Source organism: Kogia breviceps, chromosome 13 (genome assembly GCF_026419965.1).
Source record: "Kogia breviceps isolate mKogBre1 chromosome 13, mKogBre1 haplotype 1, whole genome shotgun sequence".
NCBI lineage: Eukaryota > Metazoa > Chordata > Mammalia > Artiodactyla > Physeteridae > Kogia > Kogia breviceps.
This window is the reverse complement of record NC_081322.1, coordinates 88,834,515-88,860,603: the sequence shown is the minus strand read 5'-3', so window position 1 is coordinate 88,860,603 and position 26,089 is coordinate 88,834,515. Positions and strand designations below refer to the sequence as shown.

The 26,089-nt window shown below is 43.7% G+C and overlaps 1 non-coding gene across 1 annotated transcript; it reads left to right on the top strand.

Moving 5' to 3' along the window:
* The first annotated feature begins 4,801 nt into the window (after positions 1-4,801).
* On the top strand, positions 4,802-4,932 carry LOC131740306 (small nucleolar RNA SNORA30/SNORA37 family). The gene has a single exon (XR_009330897.1). It is a non-coding gene; the product is annotated as a small nucleolar RNA SNORA30/SNORA37 family (small nucleolar RNA).
* The last annotated feature ends 21,157 nt before the right edge of the window (positions 4,933-26,089 follow it).

Sequence of the window (26,089 nt, the reverse complement as noted above, 5' to 3'; positions counted from 1 at the left end):
GAGGAGACTGACTGCAACTGGTCGAGGAGAGGGTCTTTTCAAAGGACAGCAGGGTGGAAAGACCTTTCCATCCGGGACCTTGGGCCTCAGACGACATCCCTAAGAGACTGTGGGCTAATCCCGGTGTACAATGAACCTCTGGTGTTCTTGTCATATGAGATTATAAATTCCTTATATTTTAAGTCAGCTTGAGTCATGTTGTTATTATTATTTTGGTTGCAGTTTTGTTTGTTACTTGGAGCCAGAAACATCCTAACTGATAAAACACGGCTTGCCACAGGGTAGGTTGTTAAATATAATTTGGGGTGAATAAAAGAATTCTCCCACATAAATGGCGTGGGTATTTAAAATTAATTTGCTGAAGAGAATTTTTTAAAAACAGCATGTGTGTCCTTGTAAAATATTTCAATGGCTTTTATTACTATGGGATTAGACATCTTAGATATTACAGTTTTACCAGTATATAGGCATAGAAGGTAAAGACCTAATATACTTACTTAAATTGCTTTACCAAGTATTTTCCAATAACATGGTTTAATTTGATTTGCGTACTCCCGACGTATGCAGCATGAGTTTTATTATTAAAGATAATGATTTTCACTTACTCTTCAAATATTTATTAAGTGCTTGCTGTACATGAATGTGTTGTGCTGGGTGCTGGGACGGAAGGTTGAATTGGACGGTCTGACCCAGCGCTCAGGGCACGTGCTCTAGAGCAAACTGACATGGTTCTCATAATGGTATGTGTGGGCGGGGGGCGTGGCATAAGTTCACGTGGTGTGATATTTCGTTAAGACATAAAGCATGAGAATGACTAGTCACACAAGTAGTCTAGCTACAAGGATTCCAGAGAGAGGAAACACGGTGCAAAGGGCCCTTGAGGAAAAATACAATTTGGCCTATTCTAGGAAGTGATGAAATGCCATGTGAGCGAGTGAGACAGAGAGCAAATCAAGATGAGGGTGGACAGGTGGGTCAGGGCTTATCCAATAGGCAGGGTCTTAAAGGCCGTGATAAGCAATTTAGGAAAAAGAGATGGGCTGGTGGGGGAGGGAGCACGGTGAAGGCAGAGGACGTGTTAGGGGTGGGCAGCCGTCCCCGGGAGAGATGAGAGCCCGGGTTGTGGGGCCTGGAGAGGGCTGAGCGGTCGACCGGCATTCGCTCTGGGAGTGGGTGCGCCGGGGTTTGCTGGGAACTGGGTGTGAACACAAGAGAAAGGGGCGGAGCACCTCGGTTTCCGGTCTTGAGTAACTGGATGAACAAAGGCCCTATTGACTGAGCTGGGGGGACTGGGTGTTGGGTGCATATTTTAGGGGAGAAATCAAAAGAGTCTCCTTTCAGACACCTGGGTTTGAGATGCCTGTGATTCCTCTCGGATAATCAAGTTTGAAGCTTAGGAGCAAAGTGTGGGCTAGAGATGCACTTTCAGAGTCTGCAGCAGGAAAATGGTCATCGAATTTCTGGGACAGGTGAGAGGAAGGCTTAGAATCAGGCAACATGTAGGGCTCAGGAAGGGGAGAAGAATCCCACCAAGGCGAGAGCGATGGAGTTGCCGTGCGGGTGGGGAGAGCCAGCGGAGAACCAGAGGAAGAGGTCAAGGGACGAGGGGTTTCCGGGACGTGGTGTCAGCCGGGAAGCTGCTCCTCCAGGAAGGAAGGTCTGGTGAGGAGTGCGAGAACCAGGTCCGGGCATGTTGGGGAGGGAAGCTCGACCCCAGGGAGAACGAGGGTACACGGCCCAGCGCGTGCAGACGGAGTGCAGACAGCGTGCGTGGACCAATGCAGGGAGAGCTCGTCCGTGAGGAAAACAGAAACGGGGTGTCCAAAGACGCAGCAGCTCTTAGAATGTGTGCTGTCCTGGAGAATGACTGTGTCCTGATGGGAACCGTCCAGGGGAGACAGAGAAACTGCTCGCGGGGGGCGTCCCTGGGATGCGCTGTGCTGGTCCCTGTTGGCAGCCAGCATCCTAAGTCTCAAAGCCATGCCGATCAGTCCCTGATAATCCCACTTGCAGGGGAAGGAAACAGACTCTCAAAGACATTAGTGAATTTGCCCCAAGTTACGCGGTAGCGCGGCTCAGAGCTGCTTTGCTCAGGCTGGCCTTGGTCTCTCCGCTCGTGGTTCCCGCGGTGACAAGTTTACCTATGAACAGTGGGCCACAGAGCTTCCCTTGCAGCGTCGCAGATGAGAAACCTTCTCTGCCTGCGCCTGGGCCCTGCTCCCCGCCAGCCACAGGCAGACGCGCTGGGTGGGGACACTGCTGCCGCCGTGCGAGGCCACGGGGACGGGGAGAGACCAGGTAAGGAGGCCCCCCCAGGACCTCACCTTGGTCACACTGTCCTCCGCACTGTGGAGCGAAGGGGGTCTGCATAGTCGGGGGGGGTGGTCCTGAGGGGAACCAGAAGACCCTGAACACGACCCTTCCGCAGACTGAGAGTCGTTTTCGTTATTTGAGATCAGAATGTGTGGAATGTTCAACTGGAATAAATCAATCAATCAATCAATAAATAAATAAATAAATAAATAAATAATAAATGGACTCCATTTATTCAACTGGAACAGCTTCCCCGTATGACCAAAGATCAAAGTGAATGCATTGAAAATTCCCCTTGTAATACTTTTCCAAGCCCACAGCTACTCTGATTTAACTCTAAGGTCCTCTGTAAGTAAATCCATGAGTAGCCTTGTGTGTGTGTGATTTTGGGGGTGGCCTTTGGAAAACAAATCTGGACTCAAGATTCCTCCCTCCGTCCCTCCATCCCTCCCTTCCTCTTTCCCTCCTTTCCTTTCCTCCCTCCCTTCCTTCCTTCCCATCCCCGTTTCTCTGGGAAGCTAAAGAGCTCCTTGGGAAACTGGACCTCGGAAAGCTGACTCTATAATTTATCTTTTCCATCTCTACCCCTCTCTTGGCCCATCACTTTTTTTCTGAGTCTGTGTTCGTCATGATAAGACATTCAAATGAAAAAGGATGATTCCAGATCGCTGTCAAATAAAAACTGGCAGATTCACACTAAGTCTTATTCTGTGTTCCCTCTCAGTGTTTGGAGACGGTAAGGAGGGGTCCCCTAGGCTGGCACTCCTGTGGGTGACAGAGGAACAAAGCTCCAGTTGGAGGCTTTTGGCTGCCAAGTCCTGTCTATTGTATGTCCATCTGGATCAAACCATGTACTAAAAGCTTTGGATGTTACCTGAGATTTTCCAAGAGGCAGTTGACTTTGCTCATGTTATGAATTAAATTTCCAAAGTGGGAACGTGTCTCTCCTGCCATTGGCTCAGTTCTTTCAAACTCAAAGAACTAGAATCAATGTTAGTCTCTGAACATGTAATTTAAAAAAATATATTTATTTATTGCCCATGTAAGTTCTTATAGCAGGGCTTTTATTTCACACACAACCACATGGGCTGAAAACATGATTAGAATCAGTTTCAATTTAAAACTTAAGTAAGAAATGAAGGCCTCTCATCACAGACGGGGGGCTGGCTGAGGTCTAGGTGAGGTCACAGACAGTCATTTTTCACTCATATTTAAACTGGAAATTGTGTCATCTAAGTTGGCATCCGTAGGACGCATTTGCACTAAACTATGAAAAACACGTTTTGGTGTTGCCAACAAACGTTTCCACGTGGCTAGGTTTTCTGTGTTCAGAGTCTGAAAAATAATTGGGCAGAAACCTTGGTGATCTGAATACGCTGAGTCTAACACGTACATTAACTATGACCAGCCTCTTCTGTCCTTCCTGGACACACGTGCACACATGCACACACACACGTACACACACACACACACGCCCCTGGGGCAGTCCAAGTCCAGTTAGACTTGTTTAACAATTACTTCTGCGTCCTGAGGAGCAATGCCTGGGATAGAATAGACCTTTGGAATCCTGGCTCCCTCTCTTGGCGAGAAACTTCCAGATCCTTCCTGATTCTTCTGTGTTTAACTACAAACTGGGGACCGTATCTCCTCCCCCTAGACTATTGTGAAGGCTGTTTGATAAGTACCAGGCCCTTCTCCCCTGCTGAACCTCCTCTGAGTTTGGGGGGTGCCCCACTGCAGGGATGGACTAGGCCACGGTTCCTCAAGCATCCGCCTCCCCGGCTCGGAGGGGTGGTGTGGGTACACCCCAGAACTCTTCAGATCTCAGCCCTGCTACGCGGTTAGGATTCACTCCTCCAAGCCCAGTAAACGTGTCTTCATTCAGACCGATAGGATGGCTGAAAGTCAATTAGGTGGCACCTCGGCGATAACACTCTGTGTTTCCTTTCCTCCTGGTCACACAGCTGGCCCAGGGTTGCTGAGTTAAGGAGCCACGTGCCGAGTTCTCCCCGAAGGGTGGGGTGACGTCCATGCTCCAGCCTGGTCGCCACTACGGCAGGCTGCTGCTCTTGCCCATCTGTCACCTGAAGGCAGAGGACCCAGGGCCCCTGGGGCTCCAGGGGAGGGAGGAGCCGTGAGCCGCCAGCCGGGAGACACTGGGCCCTGGAGGGACCGCGTGCAGCCCCCAGTGCCTCGCCAACCAGGGCTGGGTGTGACGCGGCAGTGACACGGGTCAGACTACGGGGGCCGTATTTTCTGAATCAAAGACGAGGATTTACAATCTCACTGAAACGTGTGCTAAAAGGAGCAACGAGGTAAAGCTTAGAAATTAGGGCTGTTCTGGGAAATCCGGGAATATGAATAATGTTCCTTTTCTCGGCCCTAACTAATTGAACGTCAGCCAGAGGCACGAGCTGGATGCTAGAGTGAAAAACGTCCACGGGTCCTCCTTGCCATCGCATCTTATTTCTAATAGAGGAATTTGATGCTAGCACTTTCACAGGTCCTCGCCCGGGCAGTGGGGCCAGGATTTGGTAGCTGGTGCTGAACATGAAAACCCTTGATTGTATCCTTGTCCTGGGACTGTGCCAGTGGCAACTGTCACTCAATAGGACAGAGAAGAAAAAAGGAAAAAAAAAAAGAAAAAAAGAATTTGATGCAGTTTGACTCTTGACAGTCATTTTGGCATTTGCATATTTCCCTTTTAAATGTATCCACCCTTCTTTCTTCCCGTCTGGGAAAGGCCGGTGCTGCTCCATCACCTGCTGTTCCCCGGCTGGGCCCCACACGAACAGAATCAGCATCTCCCGGGAGCCGGTGAGAAATTCAGAATCTCTCTTCTCACCCCAGATATGCCAAATCAGAGCCTGCATTTTAACAAGATACTCAGGTGATTTGTATGCACATTAAATTTCATGTTTTTTTCTCTCGCTCACAGCACTCCATAACGTGGTGGTATCTGGCCACCCATTTTGTGAACTAAGAAATTGAAGCACTTAGAAAATGTATTTCTTCCCAAGAACCTTATTCCTAGAATCAAAGTAGTTTTTTTTTTTTAAATTAAGAAAACACAGAAGCTGTTTTATTAGATTGTAAGATCGACATAGATTTGAACCAACCCTTACCATATGCATTCAAGTATGAGAGTGCTGGACGGACACTATATAAGGCTGACATACAAGCCCAAGAGTTGTAGGTGACAAAGGCCTTTGCTTTTTTTCCCGAGCCTCACCATCACCTTGCTGTCTTTTCTCTGACTCTCTGTAGCTCCGACCTACCTGGAGCCCAGAATAAGTTGATTTGTGCTTCTTTCCACGAGAGTGCAGAACAGTCTGGAAACTGCGAAGCTGGCCACGGATGACCCGAAATGTGGCCACCGTCACAGCCCCTGTCTTGCACGCTCCCTGGCTAGTGGGTGCTGGTGCCCACACTTCCCAAGAGCTGGGCCCCAGAGCGGGTTACCCCTTCCCACCCATGCTGGGGACAGAAATGGCTCTTCTCTGCCTCAACTCCCCTGGAAAGAAAAGGTGATCAAATGATTCAAACCATAGCAGATGTCCACCTCTATGCTGGCCCTGAAAAGGGATTCGGAGGCTTGTAAAATGGCCAGTCATGCGCCATGACTGATTTGAGGGAAGTCGGGCTGCTTATTTTTCCAAGTGGAGGTTCTACCCACGTGTACGGAAAAACCTAATAGCTGTGTCTCTTAAAACATATGGCCTCTCGCTTCTACACAAAAGGGGTGAGTCAGCACTTTAAGCACTTTCAGCTTTCAAAGCTTTGGAGAGGCTGTCGATTTTGTGATATTGATTCCAAAACTCAGATTTTTTTTTTTCCTAAGCTGTTTCAACAGTCAACAAAATTGGCCAGAGGAGGCTGCTAGCAGCAATATGCTTCAAGATATTTAAGGGTTTCATCTTCTGTTAAGAAAATCAGATGCCGAAGAGAGAAAAAGGGAAAGATAGAAGATTGGCAAAGACATATCATTTGAGGTTCTTAATTTCATGAGAGCATGTAAGAGGAGACTTTGGGTAATAGAAGTTCCATAACAAACATGACATCACTTATATTTTTCCCTCTTTCCAGAACTAACATTTATAATAATACTCCTTGTGTGTGTATATCCCCTAAAAATGCAGAAATTGATCTCTCATTTTAAAGTAATTCTGCAAGTTTGCCTGTCTAGTCAGTAAGCAGTAAAGCCTGGATAAGTACTTGATGTTTTAAAAGTGTATGGTTTTGATAATTCAAAAAGACACATGTATCCCAATGTTCATTGCAGCTCTATTTACAATAGCCATTTCATGGAAGCAACCTAAGTGTCCATCAACAGATGAATGGATAAAGAAGATGTGGCACATACATACAATGGAATATTGCTCAGCCATAAAAGGAAACTAAACTGAGTTATTTGTAGTGAGGTGGATGGACCTAGAGTCTGTCATACAGAGTGAAGTAAGTCAGAAGGAGAAAAACAAATATTGTGTATTAACATATACATGTGGAATCTAGAAAAATGGTATGGATGAAACCGTTTTCAGGGCAGGAATAGAGAGGTAGACATAGAGAAAGGACATGTGGACACAGCGGTGGGGGGGGGATGAATTGGGAGATTGGGATTGACATATACACACTATCATTGTCAAACAGGTGGCTAGTGGGAACCTGCTACATAGCGCAGGGAGCTCAGCTCAGCGCTCTGTGGTGACCTAGATGATTGGGATGCGGGGGTGGGAGGGAGGTCCAAGACGGAGGGGATATATGTGTACATATAGCTGATTCACTTCATTGTACAGCAGAAACTAACACAACATTGTACAGCAATTATGCTCCAATTTTAAAAAGTATATGATTTTGAAAAATCTATCACTCTCCCCAGTAGCTCAAAAAAAAATAAGGGCAGAATACTTCATATGCTTATTAACACTTAGATTTTTAAATGCTTGATATAGATAAAAACTACCCCTTACTTAAAAAAGAAGTCAGATGGGTGTGTAACTCTATTGCTACTCAGCAGTTTTAAATCTAATTTTCCTTTTCATTAAAGAGAATATGGTACAATTCAAAATACAATTTTTAATTGATGTTGAAAGTCTGAGGGTAAATCTTTAGTAGAAACAGCAACTCAAGCACTTTTGTATTGAGGCAAACAGAAGGGATCTTTGCCATGTTAAAGCTACCAGAATTTAAAATCCTTAGATTAATCTTTATTATTTTGGAGACTAACTTATTCACAATTAAAATGCAATTGCCGGCAGGAGGTATAGCTACTTGGTAAAGAACTCCACACATAAGGAACTTGTCTGGTGTATTTGTCAAGCCTTCACCTTTTAGTTGGTGTCTTAAAATCTGCACTGCCCATCACTCTAAATATGTTTGCAAAAGTCTCAGCCAACAGCAGAGCGTGGGCGTTCACTCATGGGCTGTTTAAAAACCAACAATCCACACCAAGAACTCCACCCATGACAATAGGGTATGATGTCTCCCAAGGGAATTACGTTCAAATGTGATTTCTGCGCATTTCCGGACTCAAAATTAATTTTTCTCCTTTTCATGTCTTTACATATTCTTCCCAACTCTTTTCTTGGTGTGTTTTTCTATTTAAACACTTTGATCCTTTTGGGTAACAGGTGTCAGTCCCTGCGAAACTAGCCCTGCCATAATTTGGAGGGTTGTGTTTTAAATGTGTTGTTAGGATTCCAAATTATAAAACAGTAATAAAAAACACCCATTGAAAAAAATTTACATGCTCTTTTAAAAAATTATAAAACCACATTGATGAGTAATATTAATTCATTTATGAATTTGAAATATTGTGCATCTTACCACATGCCAGGAGCTGTTCTAGGGGAGATTGGCCTAAGGACAAATATCCAGTTTACCCTTAAAGATGTCAAATATCCAGAAACGGTAAACATTAAAACGTAAAACATTAAAGATGTCAAATATCCAGAAACGGTAAACATAAAAACATTAAACATTAAAAAGACTGGAAATCCAGTCTTTAACAGTCTTTCCTGAAGGCCATGAAGAGAGGTCATGACAACACTGACCCCTCCCACGAGACCTGCTAGCAAAATAGTAATTAATAAGAGTTTATTGTGCACGTGAGAACAGTTTGCAAACTAGGAGCTTTCAAACCCCAAACTGACGGGATACTCAGAGGCGTGACATCACAGGGTGGCTTATAAACAGAAAAGGTGGACGTTGTTTACCCTTTACAGTGACTGGTTACTACAATGGGCAGAGGATTAGTTAAAAGTGATTATCTTTTACCATTTTAAGAAGATAACCTAAGTTTCTTTTATGAGTATCAGCGATACTCATAAGAAATAACCTAAGTTCAGTTTTGCTTATGTTCATGAAACAAGTTAGATTTAGCTTTGCTTACCTGGCTTACTTGGTTTTGTCTGCTTGCGAGGGTTTTAAGCCTGGGCTCCCTTTTATTTTATTTTAATAGGGTTAATGCTCTATTGGAGAGACAGGCTTGTGAATAAAGTTGATGTCTGTGAACAGCGCTGTGCTGGCGGTGTGGACCTGGTCATGTCTGCTTAGAGCTGACTTGCTTCTTGTGGAGAGAAGACGAAATAGCAAATGCATGGGTGTTTCCCACACATTTTGTCTTTGCACTGTGCCAGGCACTTGAACTTTTACAATCTCATTTTAGTTTGAACGATCTTGGGAGGTGGATACTATTTTCATCGGTATTTACAGATATGGGCAAAGATGGTACTGAAGTGACACAACATCATTTAACTAGTAGATGCTAAGCCAAGTGCCAAGTCTTGACCTGAATGCCAAAGTCAAAATTATTTTAAAAAGTGTTGAATGAGTATTCATTTCATTTTTCTTTTTGCGTATTCATTTCTATTATAGAAGCAAAGATGTTCATGAAAAGATTCAGAAAAGCATAAGGAAGAAAAAAAATAATCTAAGTTTCCACCAAAGAGTATTTTCTTGCGTAGCTTTAATGTTTATATGTTTTATATACAAAACTTTTTAATTCTGACAGCCACGTGGTCTACTTGCATTCAAAGAAGCACAGTCTAGCAATGAGTACAATAATTTGAAAGGAAATCCAGTCTTTAACAGTCTTTCTTGAAGGCCGTGAAGAGAGGTCATGACAACACTGACCCCTCCCACGAGACCTCTTTCATTGTCAACACTTGTTAAATGCTGTTGAGGTGCAAGTGTGGGTTCCATAAAGGCAAGTAAAATAGTCAAACTTTATTGTGTGTGACCTTGGGGAAGTCTCAAAACTTGTCTACTTATCAGTTTCCTCATCTGGAGGGGGTCTACTGACGATTAATGAGATAATTTATGAATAATGCCTGACACAGGGCGGAGATTCAATGTATATTGTTCTATTCCTGGTTTCCTTTCACTCTTTCTTTCCAATAGTCTTTCATGCTGGATTATTGCACAGTACATGGATGGAAAAAAGAGTAGGTCACAATCCCTCCGCAACACTCTAGTTAGGGAGAAAACATATATACAAGAGTTAAGAAGGAATACATAACCATGTATGATTACTAAAGAAGGATAATGACCATTTCTGCATTCATAGAAGGTCCTGACATGGTCACCCCTTCTGCAGTACTTCATTTCATTCCTGCTCTGATGGGGCAATTGCGTGCTCTAAGAATCCAATAATCTTAATTAGAATTGAAGGTTGTACTGGGTTGAAAAGTGTCCTGAATTATGAATGCCTAGCACCTCAGAGTGTGAACTTATCTGAAATAGGCTCTTCACAGATGTAATTAGTCAAGCTAAGGTGAAGTCATGTTGAAATAGGATGAGCCCTAATCCAATGATGTCCTTATATGAAGAGGTGTATTTGCACATAGATACACAGAGAGGGGAAGACCACGTGAAGGCACAGCAACACACAGGGACAGCACGTGACGATGGATGTAGAGATCAGAGTTATGCCCTCACGGGCCATGCAACGCCCAGGATTGCTGGCACCCACTGGAAGAAGCTGGAAGGATCTTCTCTTAGAGCCTTCAGAGAGAGCAGGGCCATGCCGACATCTTGATTTTGGACTTGCAGTCTCCAGAACCATGAAAGACCAGGTAACTGTTGTTCTAAGTCACCCGGGCTGTGGCACTTTGTTGGGGCGGCCCTGGGAACCAGATGCTGAGGACCTCCAGCCGGGTTCCCGCCGTCTGCAGCTCCCCCACCCGCCCTCCTCTTCACCTTGCTGCTGATCTTTTCTCCATCTGGATGGAGTTTCTCTTCCTCCGCTCTCTTCCGTCCACATCTCTAGCCCTTCTAGGTATTTAGAGGCTCTTCACTAAACCCACTAAATGCAAGGGCTTTAGAGCAACTATTTCAAAATCAAGTCCCTAATTTTGGGCGGATAGGTGTCTTTTGTGAGGGTTGTTTTACACAGTTCTTTACTGGAAGGACTTCCTGGCTCTGTAACCACAAATAACCGTGTTGTCCTTCAGCATGTCGCTAGTGTCCAGGCAACAGCCTACACAGCCCTTTGATTTATCGAGTCAATCAGGAAGTAACAAGGCTTAACAGTAGATGGTTGATTGCTTTTTTGGATTTGGGGAGGAGGCGGTCTTCGTGGGTATTTGGATACATGTGCTTTAAGTTTGTCCCAGTGTGGAGCCCTTTCAGTAATCTAATGCCATTTGGCAAACTAGCCCAGAACTCAGTGGCTGAAACCAGTAACCGATGGCTTGCGCAGGGCTCTTCAGTGTGGACTGGGCTCAGCTCAGCAGTTCTTCTCTGCATCCTGCTTGGTATCATTCGCGTGGCTGCAGGATGGCTCCACTCGCATAGCTGGTGCTTCTGCTGGAACGGCGGTTTCAGCTGGCAGCTGGCCCGGCCTCCCTCCTTCTCTCTGGGTGTGGCCTCTCCAGCAGGGTGGCCCTCCTTCTTCCCATGGTGTCAGACTTCGGTTACATCTCAGTGAGCGACTGGTGAGGGCCAGGAGCCCTCAGGCCACGTGGTTGTGGCCCTGGCTCCTCTGTATCCTTCGCAGTGCTTGTTTGCTGTTCTGGTAGTAAGACAAACTGCATAGAAGCCTTGAACTAAGTCTTCACTACAGCCAGTTCTCGAACCCGGCCTAGACTTTTTGGGATGGTCTCATTTAAGCTAAAATCGCCTTGGCCATTCTCTGTGTTGTAATCAACCCACAAGTGCTTTCTGAGGAAAACTTTGAATCCATCTTTCGACACTGCTTCAGAACTCCTCCCTATGAGGGGGAAATGGCCCTTGAATGGTCCAGGGATGGCGGCCATCCTGCATATTGACTAGAGGGTATGCAGTCCATCAGTTTCCCCTGCCACACCTTCAGAGAGCTGTGGGCTTGGATTGCAGTATTTTGACCCCCAATAGAATGTCTTTTACCCACAGCTACGCTTTGGTTGTTGTGCCTTAAGTCTACATTAGGGAGAGCTGTTTTCCTTTCAAGCTTTTCTTAATGTTCAGATGTTGTCAAGGACACTGTTCAGTACGTCACAAAGAATCATCACATGTCAGGGCTCGGTTAACTTGTGTTTCTCTGGAACAACTAATGTTTAAAAATTTTGTTTGTGCTGTCGGTTAGGCAATTGATTGTATTTTCCTCTTTTCACTGGTTGATTGGAGGGAAGTATGGAACCACATTTTCAAGTGTTCAGCAACTTATGATAACTTTTTTGTGTACTGCCCCTGCTTCCACATTTATTTTGTTTTCTCTCCTATTGTCTCATGTCCCCAAATTCCTATTATTTATTTCCAATTATATAGATACTGTTCTTTATCTTTTTATTCTCATGACTTCTGGTACGGTTTCTTGGCCATGGTAAGTACTTTATGATACATTTTCATTGTCTCTCTTCTGCCAGGCATACTACTCTCCTCTTAGCTGCCTAGAAAATCTCGAATTTCTTTCCATGTTTTAGTTCAACAATGGTAGATAAGCTTTGTGAAGTTTTCACAACTCTTTCAGGAAGAGTTAGGTACTCATTTTCCTACATAACATGTATTTCATCCCTCATCTCCCAACCCGAAGTTCTGACCATATATATATATATATTTTCTTGGCAGGGGTGGCACGTGGGATCTTAGATCCCTGACCAGGGATCGAACCCGGGCCCTCGTCAATGAAAGCGTGGAGTCCTAACCACTGGACAGCCAGGGAAATCCTGCATCACAAATATTGTTGGGAATTCCCTGTTGGTCCAGTGGTTAGGACTCCATGCTTCTAATGCAGGGGGCAGAGGTTCAATCCCTGGTCAAGGAACTAAGATCCCGCATGCCATGCCGTGTGGCCAAAACAACAACAACAACAAAAAAAACCCCAATATTATTGAATGACTGATGGAGTGATCATAGTTTTTGCTGGGTGTAGTTCAGACGTGATCTACTTCTCACATAACTGAGGAGTGCAGGGGTTCTTTTTTCAGTGATGGCAGTTGTTAACCCTCCCCTTCTATCCCCACCAGAAGCCCCCAGCAGCTCCACCAAGACAGTACCAGAGAAATTCCTATGTCCACATCTGTATCGACACACATCAAACGGAAGCCTCAAGAAGCCAGTTATGGCTCAGTGCTATTTGCTTTGTACCCCTAAAACTCTGAGCCAAACTAAAAGTGTATCCATTATAATAGGAAGTAATGACTATTATAATGTAACTTTTGGTAAAATGTGCTTAGATTTCCCGTTCAGTAAGTTGCTCTCGGCTGTGTGCAGGCTTTCAGTGCAGTAATAATTTGATAGCCATGAGTTTCCTGAGAGCTTCAACAGTTGGTTCTTTATCCCTTCTCATGCGTAATGCCAAAATTGTAGAATGCGTGATATTTTTAAACTAGTTATTTCTACATGGTACTGAAATATATCATAGCCAGGCTACAGGCTGTGAGCTGAGACCATTCACACCTCCCACATTTAGCATTTTCTTGTGTTCCCATAAAGAACTGGTTTTCAAATATAGGAGGAAAAGAAATACATGAAATCGGAAATATTTACAAAATTCGGAGGTACATATGATTCTGGTTATTTTAACTACAGAAGTTTTGTTCAGGAGAAATCTGTAGAAAAAAATGTTTGATCGTTGAAATCTTTAGTTAGCATTCACGATTTTAAGAAATATCATCAGTTTCACAATACTTACTAGTGCCATATGGATGCTTATTAGAAATTGCTTAAGACTATATGGTCTGAGATAACTTTCTATAAAAAGGGGGAAAAACCCAAAGAAAGGGCTTATTTTTTGAATAGTAGCAATTGTTGGAATGTTTCGTTTGTGTCAAGATGCTGAAAATTTTGTGTTTTCTATGGCTCTAGAAGAGTATATAAAACAGCCATGCAGGTAGCCACTATTTTATCATGAATAATGTGGGAAAATTGCAGAGGAGTTTTATTATGTGGTAGAAAGAGGACTGGGTGGGCAGCTGGGGACGTGGGTTTAACCCGACGTTGACCACTGGCCATTTGAGATGTGACAAAATGGTCTCCAGACTCTCCCTTCTCTGATGATCGGTTGATTCCATCAGCGGAGGTGACTCCCTGAATTCATTTTTAATTTAGAGATTTGAGTGGACATTTCCTCAGCTTGAGGTGCCGGTACCAATGGTTCTTGCTTAACAAAGAAAGGTGCAAATCGAGGAGGGGCAGCCCATGGGTCTGTGGACATCGCCACCTGCAGCCCCGGCCACTCAGGCCCTTCAGGCAAGGGGTCACAGAGACGCGCCCCTAGAGCGACGTTCCAGGACCTGGTGACCTTGCGTCTGTCAGAGCCGCCCATCAGATACCAGCTTGACAAGCCAATTCTCACCTGAATGAAAGGAAACTGCACCAGCGTGTGCTGAAACGTGTTCTGGGTTTAAAATGCCACCTGGACGACAGTAGACATCTCTCAATTTCTAGACCAAGATAGGGAAAAGGCAGAAAACTCAAAAGACCTCTGACTGGAAGATTTTGGGTCAAGTTCTTTTCCGGGGACTTATGAACCTTGTCATTGATGGTTTTGTTTCCCTTTCTTGAGGGAATAAAATGGAATTTAAAAACTATATCCATTAAGGCAGTTAGACCAAGATCTGAGTGTTCTCCCTGAGACAATAACTTACACGCAATGCAACAAGGGAAGAAAATGTGTACTATTGGCAAAATTCTGGTGAGAAGTCTGCCTTTGTCCAGAAAGTCGGTTTGCTTGCTGACTGTGTCGCAGCTGGATGGGGGTGGGGGGAGCTCCCCTCAGTGCCTGACCATCACCCCAGGCCACTGCTTCTGCCTCAGGGGGCACAGAGCCCAGCCCTCTGAACAGTTACTTGATGGTCTCTCGAGGGGCTGGCTGTGTACGGGAGCCACTGCTCAGTTTTCTGTCCCCCTGGAGCGGATTCTGTGGCTGCTGCTACACGTGGGGTGTTGCTTCGGTGAAGTTGCTCCGGAGAGATTCCTGATCAGTGGGGCTGAGTCGAACCCTAAAGACAGAAGGCAGCTGGAAAGCAATGATTGTACTGACCTGAAGGTGGTGGGCGACATGGTCAGATGGTGCAATTGACTATAAAGAGCCACGTGCATGAAGCGAACCAATGAAAGCCTGAAGGAGAGTCAACTAAGGGCAAATTCCAGTTGGATCAGACCAGCCAAGCAGAGAAAAATAGAGGAGGCACTGTGTTTCACACCAGACAAAGGCATCTAGTAAATAAACTAACTAACAAGAAGCCCCCAAAGCCCAGACAAACAGAAACCTTGTTATTTTATCCAGAGCTGGGAAAGACTGGACCATAGTATATGGCCTGCTGGGACGCCACAGGTTGGTTGTATCATAGTCTCACTGTGATAGTTTTTCCTAGTCTTTGATTGTCTCCGACACCTACCCCATGATTTGACTCTACATAAAAGAATTGGTGTGTATGTGCTCAGGCATAAAGCTCTCTTTTTATCCCTTAAATTGTCAACTGTATGTTTTGGTCAACAGCAACTATAAATGAGGTGAGGGGAAAAATTGGTTCTCAGAAAATACACTCTTTTCTTCAATAGTGACATGCTTATTCAAATTTTTATGTCAGTAAGTTATTTTCATCTCAGTGTTTAATGATAAACACAAATAAAAACCCTTTATACATTCCTTTATAGATTTTGCTTTTAATTTTTAAATATATTCCTGTCAATTGTAGGGTATTCTCTGTCTTTCAATAGGACTAAATTATTCTAACAAAACTGATACTGAATAAATTCTCCTTCAAGTCAAGCATCTTGTTGAAAAATTGTACAGGCCACACATTCTTTGAAACATCAAGTTCATGAAAGACAAAGAAAATCAAGGAGATGTTCCAGATTAAAGGAGGCTAAATAGATGAGACAACCGGATGTGGCACATGATCCGGGATTGGAGCCCAAACCAGGACTTTGTTTCCTTGTTTGTTTCTCCATCAGCAGCATTAGTGGGACACTTGGAAAAATTTGAAAAAGATCTGTAGGTTAGATGTTAGTCTGTACCAAGTTTAGCTCCTGATTTTAATCATTGCACTCTGATTAGATAGAGCAAGCACTTGTTTTTAAGAAATGCACACTGGAGTATTTATAGATAAAGGTGGCATTATGTCTGTGGCACTGTGTTTGTGACGGTGGCAGGTGGAGTTCTAAAGATAAGGACCACCAAGAAAATAAGAGAAAAGATGCAACTGCATGATGTTAAGATTGAGGGTTGCTATGCAATCATACCTAAAGAAGAGATCAAGAACATTATAAACATATACTCTGCACAATTCTATAATAACAAACTGGGAAATTTAGTCAGAATATCAAGTCAAATTCTCAAGAATCAGAAATCGCACTCATGGACTTCCCTGGTGGCACAGTGGTTAAGAATCCACCTGCCAATGCAGGGGACACGGGTTTGAGCCCTGGTTTGGGAGGATCCCACATGCCGCAGAGGAACTAAGCTTGTGTGCCAGAACTACTGAGCCTGTGCTCTAGAGCCCGCGAGCCACAACTACCGAGCCCACATGCCGCAACTACTGAAGCCCACGCGCCTAGAGCCTGTGCTCTGCAACAAGAGAAGCCACCTCAATGAGAAGCCCGCGCATTGCAACAAAGAGTAGCCCCCGCTCACCGCGACTAGAGAAAGCCCGCGTGCAGCAATGAAGACCCAATGCAGCCAAAACTAAATAAATAAAATTTTTTAAAAAGTAATTGCACTCATTATGAAGCTTTACTAGTGATTCAAAAGGTACAGGTAATCATGAGACACTGGTGAGTCTCTAAATGGCAATTTGCTTAGAATGAGAGAAGGCAGGTAGATTTCACTAGGGCTTTTGGCCAGAAAAGAGGCAATCGACCACAGCTGCCTAAATTTGATCAGTTCAGTTCAAGCTCTGCACCAGGCAGTGTGACTCATAGAGGAATATAAAGAAGAGGGTGGTATGTGGGGGGAGAGGGATAGAACCCTACAGACAGATTATACAAGAGATAAGTGCTCCACTGAATCCCTTGACCGGGGCCTCTGAAATTGTTTTAATCATACTTTCAACTGGCATCCAATTCACACACATAAATATAACACTTAAAAAAATCTCCCTCCTCACCAAAACGCTAAATCCCAGACGGCTTTATTGATAAGTTCTATAAACCTTCAATGAACAATTAATTCCTACTTTATAATGTTATTTCCTGCCAAATTTAAGCTGACAAAAAATTGCACTTTTCATTCTATAGCTAGAAAAGGACACTTCAAGAGAAGAAAATTATAAGTATAGTTGATTTTGAACACAGTTGTAAATATCTTAAATAAGATACAGCTAAGAAAATCCAACAGCATATTAAAAAAGACACAATTAAATGACATTTTCACGAATGCAAGATGGTTCACCATCAGGGAACATGTCAATGGAACTCACCACACTAACTAAGACTCAAGTGTAAAACACATGATTATCTGAGTTGATGTAGAAAACGTTCTTGATAAATATGACACACATTTGCAGTGAAAACTGTTAATAGACTAGAAATAGAAAGAAACTTCTTTAACCTGTTAAAGTTATATACCTTGAAAGTTACAGCATACTTTAAACTTATGAAGGTCATTTTAATATTTCCTCTAAAATTGTGAGCAAGGCAAAGATGTCCATCACTACTTCTATTATTTAACATTTGTACTTAAGCCCCTGACCAATGTTATAAGGAAAGAAAAAGAAATAAGGATTGGAAGGAAAAGATAAAACGGTTGTTATTTGAAGATAATATAATCATTTATCCCCCCCAAATCCAACTATTAAAACTAGGAAAAGAATTCACCGATATTTTCAGATACAAGACTTGTGAAATCTTAGCATCTCTCTACAATGATAATACTAACTGAAAAATATAATAAAAATACTATTCCAAATAGTAGTCAGAACTCTAGAGTATAGAGGAATTAATCATTAATGCATAGAAGTGTTATAGAAAAAATATTAAATGTTAATGAATGACATAACATGAAATGGAGAAATGGGGAAACAATTCATACTCTTGGACAAGACATATTAATGTTATAAAGATGCCAGTTTTCCCCAAGTTCAAGTACGAATCCAAGACAGTTCCACCAAAAAATTCCAGTCAAATTTTTTCAAGGGATGCAAAAACATTACTGCAAAGTTTGTATGAAAGAATAAAGGTTCATAAAGGTAAGTAAAATTTGGAAAAAAAGTACAAATAGGGGAGACCTGCCTCACCAGATATTAAGACATACCACAGTGTTAAGATCCTAAAAAATAGGGGACTTCCCTGGTAGTCCAATAGTAAAGAATCCGCCTTCCAATGCAGGGGACATGGGTAGGATCCCTGGTCAGGCAACTAAGATCCCACATGCTGCAGGGCAACTAAGCCCTTGCGCCACAACTACTGAGCGCGCGCCTCAACGAGAGAGCCCACGTGCTGCAAACTACAGATCAAAGTCTACTCTTTTTACTGCATTGAAATCTTTAAAAATTTGAGGACAGCTACGATTTCTTTTCAAGCTGAACGTTACCAGTTACCTGAGCCTCGCCCAATCAACAATGATTTTGTTATTCCCTGGCCTCACCCCAGGATTCGGGCTGCTCATAATGGGGTTTATGCAAGTCTGCCAACACCCCCCGAGAAGGGTGCCCGCAGACCCCACTGCAGATCCGGGTGGAAGAGCCACAGCAGGATTCACATCGCCCTTCCTTCTCGAAATACTTTTAACGTAGCCCAAGAGCACACTCAAACCTGGGTTTTTGGTCAGTGGATTATGCCAAAGTTGCCCCTGGCATTCTAGAGCTTCTTAATCCCCGAATTTCTTAATTATAAACTGCTGTTGAGTTGTGCTATCCTGGTGCAGAATTCAAATGCAAGACTTGATATGGTACTTATTAAGTTTCATGTTTGGGGATTTAGACCAATATGTCAGACTGCCAAGGTCTCTACTTTTTGTTTCATTTGGTTTTGAAGCCAACCTACACATTTTACCATCCATGAGCGCTTTCCATATTGAATAAATGCTACATGCAGGTCATTTTATTCCAAGCCTGGTTTCTAAGGCTGCAGACCATATTAAAAGCTTTGTGGCATTCCATTGGAAACCTCCTTCCATATGGCACTATTCCATTAACCAGTGCACCAAACTTGCTATGTATCCACCAATCTCTACGGTCGTCTAACCTTTGTAGAGATGGTTTCCATGAATGAACAAGGACAATGCATTCAAAAATACCAACTGTACTGGGAAGTGAATTTCATGATCGTTAACGTGACTTTTTATTATACCTGAAAGTAATTTTCTTTCTGTAGGAGAGTATGTCTGAAATTGTAATGGAAATTAATGAGAAATGTGACTCAGTGTATAAGCTTTCACGGACACTTTCTGGAAAAGCCATATAAAGATGTACAGATGAGATGTTGATGAGTAGGAGCTGCTAGACACCGTAGAGCTGCTTCTTCAGAAAGATTTCAATGGAAGTCGGGTTCAAAGAGCCCGAGAATGAACAGGAGAAACTAGAAATAGGAGGCATGCATACGTTCAGGCAGATCTGAGGTGAGTAACAGGGAAGCTGGTTGACTCCTCCTAACCTGTTCAGCCCGATAAACATTGTTGAAGTTAATGCTCTCGGTGGGAATGCAGACCTGTGAGAGGATGGAGGTCGCTACTTCATTTAAAGGAACAACAGGAGGAAAAAGAAGCGCTGATTAAAGTCACAGATTTTAAAGAAATAAAGGGTTGGGGTGACAGTCCTCAGAAGTTGAGAACAAAATGGGCTGAAATCTTAGAAGAGGTGAGACTAAGGGTGAGCTCATAATTAAACAGCGATGAGACAGAGACAGAGGAAACCAGGGGAGATAGCAATCGTACGGTCCGTCTTAAAAACTGATCAGGACACGCCTGGAAGTTTCCCAGAATAGGGTGAGTGGGAGAAGCGAGGAACATGGAGGGAGAGAACGCACGCTGTCAAACGGTCCCTGAGAATATGGGCGAGAGAATTCCCAGGGGGGATGGTCCCATGTTCCCTGCTATGCAGCAGGGACGCCAAGGACCCAGGGACCGTGGGCTCGCCGGTCGGCCATGTAGCTTTCGGCAGGACTCCTTCACTCTGCCTGTTCCTGTTTCTGATTTTGGATCTTAGTCACTCATGTCCTCTAATTAAACTAGACAGCCAACGTAGCGGGAGAGAGGTCAGATTAAAGCAAATGCTAGAATACATGAGATTCTTTAAGAAAACATTTCCTATTTGTATCATGAACTGTGTTAGTTTGGGGTTCCCCCCCCCAACTCAATTATACACTAAACTACCATGCGTTCTGCTGTGTGATTTTCCTATTTGATTTATTTGCACACTAGAGTGACAAAGAGGTATACTGTTCAATAAGCCTAACCAAGAAAACCACTGGTCTTCAGACACAAAGTGAGAAGAGATAAAGTCATAGACCTTAGCAAGCAAGTGAAGAGAACTGATACATCCGTTGTCATAATCCTCTGCTTTGCACTGCTTGACGGCTCTTCTCTGCAGAACTCTTCAGCCTCCTTTCAGATAGAAAACGTAAAACCTTAAAAGAATGGGTTCAGCTATTCTTTCAAAATTAACATGAACGCCTTGAGAAATAAATGGCTAACTAAAAGTGTCATGAACTGTTACTGTTCACACCGAATTCCTGTCTTTGTCACTGACCTGTTCACAGGTTAAGAGTAAGACGGAAGAGTCTAGAAAGGTCAGATTTCCTTGTTGAGGAAGTTGCAGGAGATGCATTTCAACACTAAGAAGCAAAAGTTAGCTGATAGGACCGAGCAGAAAGAGAAGCGGATGGGAGGGGGTGGAGTGGGAGCTTCTTCCCGGCTCGGCTCTGCCAATGACGTCAGCAGCTGTGAGCTTCCCCAGCTCGACCAGCTGGGCCGCCCAACTGTGCAGGCCGCGGGGTTGGCGTTAAAATATTTGGATACGGCCGAGGAGTGTGAACAGACTCTCAGAATCACAGACTGTTTTTAGCAGAAGCCCTGGAGATGCAATTCCTAGGAGAAAGGATATTGTCCTGAATTCATTTTTGTCAGTTATATAAATCAAGCAATTCTTAATTTCCAACCAGATTTGAATTTAGGAGTAAGGTCTAGGAGTTAAAACCTTTTTTTAAAAAAAAAAAAATATTTATTTTTTAAAATATTTATTTATTTATTTATCTTTGGCTGCACTGGGTCTTCACTGCTGCGCGTGGGCTTTCTCTACTTGCAGCGAGCAGTGGCTTCTCTTGTTGTGGAGCACGGGCTCAGTAGTTGTGGCTTGAGAGCTCTAGAATGCAGGCCCAGTAGTTGTGGCGCACGGGCTTAGTTGCTCCGCGGCATGTGGGATCTTCCCGGACCGGGGCTCGAACCCGTGTCCCCTGCACTGGCAGGCGGATTCTTCACCACTGCGCCACCAGGAAAGCCCCTAGGAGTTAAAACCTTTGAAAACAAATCATTTTGGAAGTTCTTGTTTTAAGGCTCGACTATGTGACCTTCCATTACGTACATGAGAATGTTTTTAAAAATGTGGGTAGCATTTGGAGAGAAAGCTAGTCAAGCTCAGTGAGCCCAGGTCTCCATGTCAGCCACCGACGGAGTGAACAAATAATTACGGAGTACCGCCTGTGTTGAAGGCACCCAGGGTACATCCGTGAACAGCAAGCAGAACTGCTGCCCCTCATGGGATGGAGAGCCCTAGTGGAGGAAAAGAGTAACAGAAACGAATAACATAAAGAGGTGAACTGCTTCGTATGCTGTAAGATGCAAATACTACGAACAGAGCCGAGCCAGGGGGTTTGGAAGAGGTGTTCGCGAGGGCTGCGATTCCCGATAGAATGAGAGAGTGTGGGCCTCCCTCTAGACAGTTATTTGGGCAGCAGTTTGGAGAGGGTGCCAGAATGAGCCACACGGGTGTCTGGGGAAGGTGTTCCGGGTAAAGGCCCCCAGGTCGGACCACACGCAGTAGCACTGGGAGATGTGTCCACGGAGGGGTCAGGGCACCTAAGGGGCTTCGCCATCGTAAAGTCTCAGCCTATGACTCAGTGGAACGGAGCTCCGCAGAGGGTTTTGAGCCGAGGAGTGATATCATCTCATTTACAGTTTTGAAGCTTCACTTTGGTGGAAGTCTGGGCTCCCGCCAGGGCAGCAGCAGTGAAAGGGGAAGAAGAGTTCAGATTCTGGACACACTGCATTTTGGAGGGGGAGCAAACGGGAAGAGGTGGAGGGATGGGTGTGGGAAGCGAGAGAAAAAGATGAGTCAAGACTAACTCAACGTTTTCGGCCTCAGCTCCTGGAGAGAAGGCGTTTCCATCAGCAGAGCTGGGACTGCAGTGTGATTCTGTCACCCGCTATGCATCAAGCATGGTGCCAGATGCCAGCTGAAACAGGAGCTGGGTCAGTATTTTTCCATCTCAGGACATGACCAATTGCAATTCAGCGATCCTCAACTAGAATTTTTAAAATTCAGATTGAATGCTGTTGTGGGTACTCTGATGCCCCCGTGACATACCTGGGGGTGCTGGGAACTTCAGCTGCCCTCAGCTCAGAGCTGCCTTCCTCACTGGGTGATAGCTGTGACCACAGGGACCACCTTGCTTAAGGAGGAGCACGTGGCCAGGGCCTGGTTGATGGGGGCACAGAGTCAGAGCTCTTGACTTCAGCTGGGTAAGCAGGAAGGATCCACCCAGTGCCAGGCTCCCCACAGGATCGACCGAGGCCCCGGGGAAGAAGACCTCCATCTTCTATTCTGGGACGTAGACGGATATCAAGGGTCAAAGCCTAGTGAAGTCCAACTGAGGATATGCTGGGCTCGCCAGGAGCATAGAGGGGGTGTGGGTGGATGGGGAAGGCACTAGGATCTAGAAGATCTCGCTGGCAAAGGTCCTGGGGCATATAGGCAGAGCAGGGAGAGGTCTGGAACCACCAAGGAGGCTCTCTGGGGCTTTCCTTTCCTCGGGACATACAAGATGCTGGCCCAGGGCAGTAGCTGAGGTCTCCAGGTAAAGTGTAGGTCGCCTCACACGGCAGGGCACGTCATAGGCTATGAAACATCCCCATTTTATGCCCAGAGGATTGTATTGCCTATGTGACATTTTCCAGGGAACTATGTGCCATAAACCCACGGAGTTTAGGTTTGTTTACCACAGGTTTACATTCAGCTAAAGACATTCAATAGTTAATGACTCCTCTAGAAAATGCCATTTGTCATGAGGTCCGGTTATCAGCGTGTTCAAAGAGAGATCAGACTGGGTCACCGAACTTTTTCCTTTTCTTTTAGTGTCTCCTTGCTAATTGCCTACTGTACCTGGAGCTCTTTACAGTGACATAAGGTGTAATACCCTGGCAAGGACCCCAGAGGATAGTGGAAACATACAGCTAGACTGACCTGGAATTTTGGAAAAGTGATGGATTTTTCTATTAAGTGAAGCAGGAATGCCAGAACTGCCATGGTAGAGGTGATGGAGGAGGGATCTTCGAAAAATGGTCACGAGTGGCTATCCAACCGAGGTCCAGAGCACCCACAGCTGATTATGTTTCGTGCAATGTCCAGAGGACACCCATTCACTATGTAAACACAGGAAGTGCTGGGAACTTCCAATTCTAGCTCAGATGGAGTAATAGGAACTGGATTTACCTTCTCAACTAAAACAACTATAAAACCAGACAAACTGTAAAACAAGGTTTACAGATATTGGACGGTAGGCAGCGCAGGAATGAGAGCCCTGGGGAAAGGAGACAAATGAGGCTCCAGAGGGAATTGATTTCCTTGCTCCTTCCATCTTCTAAAGCCACATTCTTTGCATTACTTGACTCATGACCCCTTCCTACATCTGCAAAGCCAGCAGTGTGTCACCTTCAAATCAACCTCTGCCTCCCTGTCACAGGGTTCTTGTGATTACATTTTAGACCCATCAAGATAATCCAGGATCAGATCCTTAACTTAATCCCATATGCAAATTTCCTATGACCATATAAGGTAACATTCACAGGTTGCAGGACTTGGGTTTCTTTGGGGGCCATTATTCAGCTTACAATGACCATCCAGCTTGAGAGCATTGACTTTTGTAGTAGACTGTATCCAACAACAGCAGTTTTTCAAGTACAAATAAAACATTTATCAAAAAAGACTATATTCTGGGCCAATAAAGCAAGTTTAAATAGATTTAAGAGAACTGGGAGCATAAAAGCATATTCTCCTTTCACAACAGCAAAATACCAGAAATTAATAACAAATTATGTTGAAAATATCCAGATATTTGGAGGCAGAACAATACATTCTAAATAACCATGGATAAAAGAAGAAATCACAAAGAAAATTTGAAAATACTTTAAATTGTATGAAAATGAAAGTACAACATGCCGACATTTGCGGCATCCACATAAAGCTGTGCTGACAGAGTAATTTTTTAGCATCAAATGCTTATATTAGCAAAGAAGAAAGGTCTCAAATCAATCCTAAGCTTCAACTCTAAGAAATTAGGAAAGAAGACGAGTTAAACCTAAGCAAGAAGAGTGAAGAAAATGTTAAGGAGACTAGATCAGTGAAACAGAAAACCAGTAAAGGAAACCAGTGAAGCCAGAACTGTGTTACTTGAAAAGGTTGATAGAATTACTAACCTACAGTATAATCAGCCTGATTAGAATAAAATAAAGAGACAAAGTTGACCAAAATCAGACATGAGAGAAGGTCATCACTACAGAGCCTACAGGCTTTGAGGGGATAGTAAGGGAACTACTTTATTTCATAGGAACTAATATGTCAACTTACATGAAATAGATTCCTTACAGATAGGAACTACCAAAGTCACTGAAGAAGAAATTGATAACCTGAACAGCTCTATAACTATAAAGTAATTAAATTCTAGTTAAAAATATTCCCACAAAAACACCCCAAGCAAGCAAAACCCTCCAGGCTCAGGTAGCTTCACTGGTGAATTCTATCATACACTTAAGGAAGAAATAGTACCAGTTGTACACAAATTCTTCCCAAACATGGTAGGAGTTGAGACACTTCCTAACTCCACTTAGGAGGCCAATATGACCCTGACACTGAAAGCAGATCAATATACCTCATGATCAGAGACCTTAACCAAATGAATGCTGCCTGTTAAAACATATAATACATCATAAATGGGTGGGTGTGATTTCATGAAAGTAAGGTTGATTTAACATTTGAAAACTAATTAATATAATTCACCATATCAAAGGACTAAAAAAAACCCACCATATGGTCATCTTAATAAATTCAAAAAAGACATTTACAAAATTTAATATTCATTTTTAGTAAATAAAATTCTTGGAAAACTAGGCATATACATTAATTTTTATCACATGATAAAGCACAGCGATAAAAACCTACAGTAGCCAACATTGTACGTGATGGTGAAAGACCGAATGCTTTCCCCCGAAGATCTGAAACAAGGCAAGAAGACTCACTCTAGCCACTTCTTTTTTTTTTTTCTTTTTTTTTTTCTGTATGCGGGCCTCTCAGTGTTGTGGCCTCTCCCATTGCGGAGCACAGGCTCCGGACGCGCAGGCGCAGCGGCCACGGCTCACGGGCCCAGCCGCTCCGCGGCACGTGGGATCCTCCCAGACCGGGGCACGAACCCGTGACCCCTGCATCGGCAGGCGGACTCTCAACCACTGCGCCACCAGGGGAGCCCTAGCCACTTCTATTCAACATGATTTTCGAGGTCCTACACAGGCGAGGAAAAGAAAAAAAGAAGCATATAGATTGGAAAGGAAAAATTAAAGCTGGCTTTCTTCACAGACTACATGATTGTCTACATAGAAAAATCCCCAAGAAACTATGGAAAAGCTACTAGAACTAATTATTTTAGCAAGGTTGCAGGTTACATGAGCCATACACAGCAATTAACTAGCAATGACTGATTGGAAATTAAAATTTAAGTGTGAGCATTTAAATGAGCATCCAAAGGTGAAATACTTAGGGATAAATTGAACAAAATGTGTCCCAAACCTCTATACTGTAAACTAAAAAAAAAAAAAAAAAAAAAAATGTTGAAAAAAATTAAAGACCAAACAAGCGTAGAGAGATTCCTTATTCACGGAACAGAGGAATCAATATTTGCTACGACGCTTTCTTTCCCAAAACTGACCTCTGTTTTCAATGCAGTCCCAATCAAGACCCAGCAGGCATTTTGGTAGAAATCAACAAGCTGATGTTAAACTTTATGTGCAAATGCAAAGGACCTGGAAAATCCAAGACAGTTTTTAAAAATTATGACAAAGTTGGAGGACTTACACTACTGATTTCAGGGTCATTACAAACAGATCGTAGTACACGTATGTCATATAATCCTATCAGGCAGTATAAAGGAG